Below are 5,560 nucleotides of genomic sequence, written 5' to 3' on the forward strand. Positions count from 1 at the left end.
TTTGTCTTGTATTCTAGTTTTCCCCTCAGTATATATTGCCCAGTGTCTTAGTTGTCTTTTGTTAGTCGATGTCGATGTTTGAGGTTTGGTATCTGTCTTTGTCTTATGTCCTTTAGATCAGGGGCGGACTGGCCATCAGGAATTCCGGGAGCTATCCCGAACGGCCGGTCCATTTCAGGCCGAACCGGCCGGAGGTCAAAACGTTTTTTTTTTACGATGCGCTACTGTACCGGCCTGACCGGCCGCTAAGCTACAGCGAAACGCTGTCTGTGTGTTTGTGTGTGTGTTTCAGGCCGGGCCAAACCAATACTTCCAATCTTGAGGGGGAATAAGAGCAACCCCTCCCAACTTGGACTGATCCTCGTTTTTCCTGACATCCGATTGGCTCAAAGGCGCCGATCAAAAGAGTTTTGGTTTTGTGTGTGAATTTAATATAGACAGATGGTAAAAATTGCGAAAACAAGTAAAGAAGAGAAAGAAATGGGTGGGGCCGAAAAAATTAAAATGTTGGCACAAGAGCCAGCTAAATGCGCCAAATTAACAGACCTTTTTCGCAGTCAAAAGGGTGCTTTGGCAGGAGATGCAGATGAGGAAGGACCCGCAGCATGGACAGGACAGGTGCACGATTAGTGATGCATTTATTATACACTGAAATCATTTATATTTGCATTGAAATATAGGCATATATAAGGGATAATGTAGAGTGAGGCGGTTGTTATAGCGAATACAAGCCCGACAGGCTGATCAGGACCCCACGCAAAGCTTAAAACAGCCTTACGGGGTTGTATTCGCTATAAGAACCGCCTCGCTTTTCATTATCCCGCTTATTACATTGCTACCTACCAAATAAATCAATTATTTGAAACAAAATATGTATTTAAAAGACAACTAGCGCAGTGCTGAAAAGGGGCTTAGCTACATAATGTCTAGACCCTTTTACAGCCCACTTGATTAAATAGCCTGCGCGTGCATTTTGGCAACAGAAGTGTTGTTCCCAAGTGGTTCTAACGTGTTAGCAACTCAAAAGTTTATCAAAACGGTTTCCCAGCATCAAAATGTCCGGTTGTTGCGTTTGGTTGCACTAATAATATACTAATATATGTATATATCTATCTGGTCACTTTATATTTGGCCATCTGCTAACGTCTTCTATCCACTTTACTATAGTACATGGATCTGGTAGCTGTGTTGAAAAAGTTGATAAAGTCAACTTTTTAAAATAACTTTGTCTGTGTTGCTTCACTGCTGATTCTTGCCATACTTCCATTGCCAACATGCGCATGCATAGGTTGCCACGTCATCATTGTGTACAAACAGTAAAATGGTCTAAGGAATCCCTGTATGTCTGTATATTAGCTGTTGGAGAGTGATGGAGAGGGACAGGTTGATGATAATCCCTGCAGTCATATTGATGAGGAGGAGGAGCAGGAGGAAGGAAAGCAGAGCAATAGGAGGAGGAGAATGGAACCAATAGAAAAACAGTGATAGGTACAGGGGCAGTGTGCAGGGCTGGGTAGGCAATCATATTACCCTGCTGGAAAAACAAGCATAGACCAGCATAATTCCCATTCTCAATTTCAGCAGGGTAGGCATATCAATCAATCAAAGCTTTATTAAGGACACACACAAATAGAAACATACAGCACAATATTACATATTTGTGACCAGTCACGGAAAGTAGGGACACAAGTCGGATCTGGGGCATTTTGAGTTATTCATAGATTCCGAAAGTGCAGATTCTAAGCTTTCCAACGATGTGTAACACATGGAAATCTGATAAGATTTGGAGAAGTTGTGGCCATTTGAATGTAACACATTCAAGAAAGAGAATGCTGAGAAATTTGAGAAAGAAAAAAGTTAACACTTTCCCTTTTCCCTGGCTGGAGAGACAATAGGGCTCATTTACATCTCATTTAGCTAAGCCATACCCCCTGTAAAGCCGTTTTGAGATACAGAGGTTTTACCATCATATGTAGTATTTTATTACAGAAGTCCGAATGACAAAATGCAAAAGTAAACAGGACTTTTAACGTTACCTTTGCGGGGATCACAAGTCGAATCCAGTCTGTTTCAGATGTGTGAATCATCCAATGATTTTTGTCCACAAATGCGTATAATCCGTGAAATATAGATATACTGTATAGTCTATTTCTCATGAACTTCTGGTAATACAATATAATATACAATCTGAGGACTATTTACATCGTAACATGTAAGGGTATATCAGATTACACTCCGGTATTAAACAAATGAACCCGCCTGGCCGCCTTCAAAGTTTGTATTTAAAATAATAGATAATCCAAAAACAGCACCGTCGAAAACGTGAAGTCCTTAAGAGATGTTACCAATCCCTCGCTCGTTCCTCCATCAGCCAATGACTTCATGGAAAATATTGATAGACAAAACATGTAGCCAATTATATAAAGAATACAACGATCTCTGTGTAACTTCTCTGTGTTTGGACAAATAACAGTCAGCCGTATCACTGACTTTATGGGGCGCCGCAGTCGGATGACGTCAGAGTACCGCAAGAGCGAGTCGAAATTAAACTACTCCGTAAGATTTCTTAAAGAGCTCTCGCGGTACTTTGACGTCATCCGACTGCGGCGCCCCATAAAGTCAGTGACGCGGCTGACGTATATGTGGTTGACTGTTATTTGTTCCGCCCCAGCTTCTTTTATATTTCTTTTGTTTTGTGCGCCCGAGCTTCATTTACAGTCTGGGGAGACACACGCTATAAGTTTGAAAAAAATAAAAATAAAACTCAGCAAACATGTCTAAGGGACAGAGCAGCCACGTCACTACAGTCACGTGACTTCACGCTCGAGCCGGAAGAGAAGACAATGCTGAAAAAAGTCGTAATTCTTGCTATTTTTGGACCAAACTGTATTTTCAATGCATCAACACAATTTTAATGACCCACCGATGTCACATGGACTACTTTGATAATGTTTTTATTACCTTTCTGGACATGGAAACCGTACATAGATTTTCAATGGAGGAGACAGAAAGCTCTCGGACTAAATCTAATGTTAAAACATCTTAAACTGTGTTCCAAAGATGAACGGAGGTCTTCCGAGTTTAGAACGACATAAGGGTAAGTCATTAATGACATTATTTTCAGTTTTGGGCGAACTATCCTTATTCAGTAGTCACGCTGTTCCCTTTGGGGGCGGAGGCGAAAACACAAGCTTATACAGTATGTAAATATACACACAGACAATGACGCCCCCGCTGCACGCTAGAATCTCCGGTAAACAAGCCTATTTTAACCACAAAATGTACGCTTTTAAATATACATAAACTGCTATCTCAAACATGGAGAGGCTTCTTCGTGATCTCAACTAACAGATTCTGCAATAAAACGAAAATCACAAATTTTGAAAAAAAAAACTTTGTTTCTCATTTTCTCGAAACTTGTGCTGCCGACTTGTGTCCCTGGTTTCCGTGACGGGTCACATTTACATATAGGATAAAATGCAATAGTTCCACATACTAGATAATAATCTGACTGAAGCATAGATTAATTTAAAAAATGAATTATTCTTAGTCATATTTATTACTTATGTTCTTCTCATGCATATGTAGCTTTACAATCAGTAAGCAGAGCAGGATCCAGCAGAGGGGAAGCTGAGCACAAACGCACACACACACACACACACACACACACACACACACACACACACACACACACACACACAATCTCTATTTTATGGGACTGTATTGTAGTTTTTGAGGATCTGAGTGGGTATGTGTGAGTATTTGTAACAATTTTATCACTCCGACTGACTGTACACATGACATGCTGGTAGTTAGCAGTATACTGTGACTTATGTGTTCGAAATTAGGTTTTGCTGACCTGGTTGTGTTTAGTGCAGTGGGGACTTGCTTATACAACCTGAGAAGGCAGGTGTTATCCTAAAGTTTCTTTAAAGTCTTCGGCATAATCTGATTCTTTTTATACCATAAAAACACTATTAGAATTAAAATATCTGCAAAAAATCCTGCTCGTTGAGCTGCCCGACTCATCTGAGCTGCCCGACTCATCTGAGCTGCCCGACTCATCTGAGCTGCCCGACTCATCTGAGCTGCCCGACTCATCTGAGCTGCCTGTCCTGCCTGATTCGTCTGTCCTGCCTGATTCGCCTGACCCGCCTGAATCATAATTCATCTGACTCGCCTGATTCATCTGACTCGCTCACTTCATCTGATTCGTCTGTCCTGCCTGATTCACCTGTCCCATCTGATTCGTCTGACTCACCTGATTCACATGATTGTCTGGCTCACCTGGCTCACCTGTCTTATCTGACTCACCTGGCTCATCTGATTCACCTGGCTCACCTGATTCATCTGATTTGTCTGGTTTACCATCTGGAACATCGCCACCCTGGGCTTTGGTAGCTTTTCCAAGTTTTTTTTTTGGGGGGGGTAGTACCCGGACACAGGAAGGAGGCAGAGGACACTGAGGCGGAGACCGAAGTGGACTCTGATCCCTCCTCTCCTTGTGTTACAGGTCTATCCCTACCTCATGACCTAGCTTCATGTTTACCCCTTGATCTAGCTCCATGTCTGCCCATTGACCCAGGTCCAAGCCTGCCCCATGACCCAGGTCCAAGCGTGCCCCATGACCCAGGTCCAAGCCTGCCCCATGACCCAGGTCCAAGCCTGCCCCATGACCCAGGTCCAAGCCTGCCCCATGACCCAGGTCCAAGCCTGCCCCAAGACACAGGACCAAGCCTGCCCCAAGACCCAGGCCCGCATCTGCCCCATGACCCAGGCCCGCATCTGCCCCATGACCCAGGCCCGCATCTGCCCCATGACGCTGGCCCGCATCTGCCCCATGTCGCAGGCCCGCATCTGCCCCATGACCCAGGCCCGCATCTGCCCCATGACCCAGGCCCGCATCTGCCCCATGACCCAGGCCCGCATCTGCCCCACGACCCAGGCCCGCATCTGCCCCACGACCCTGGACCATCCTGGCCACATGACCCAGGACCTCCCCTGAACTGCCCTGCCTTTGCCAAGAGGTCCTGGCCCGCCCGCCCGCCCACCCTCTATTGGACTTTGTAATTTATATGTGTTCTGTCTTTAGAGGGGGGGTTCTGTAAGGTTTTGTTCTGTGTTTACTTGTATTCTGTGTATTTTTGTTATTTGAACTTGTATTTTGACATCCTGTTCTGTTCTGGCTTTTATTTTAATATTCATCATGCCATGTTTCACTTCACACTTCCTGTCTGTTTGTATAAAGCCACTTCCTGTACTCCAGTTCAAGGCTGATTATTACATCGCCAATACCTAGTCTGTTTATCTGCCTGTTTCTGTTTATCTGTACCTGAATCTGTTATCTGATTATCTGTTGTCTTGAAACCTGTTATCTGCATCTGCCTGTTTTTTGACCTGTGCCTGTTATTTTGGATTCTGATAGCTTTGCTGCCTGCCCTGAACCTGAGCCTGTTATTTGGATTACGATTGTTTGGATTTGCCCTTATTGGATTTGTTTGCTGGCCCTTCTTGGGATTTTACAATAAACACCTTTTGCACATGGATTCTCCTCTTCATC

Source organism: Misgurnus anguillicaudatus, chromosome 2 (genome assembly GCF_027580225.2).
Source record: "Misgurnus anguillicaudatus chromosome 2, ASM2758022v2, whole genome shotgun sequence".
NCBI lineage: Eukaryota > Metazoa > Chordata > Actinopteri > Cypriniformes > Cobitidae > Misgurnus > Misgurnus anguillicaudatus.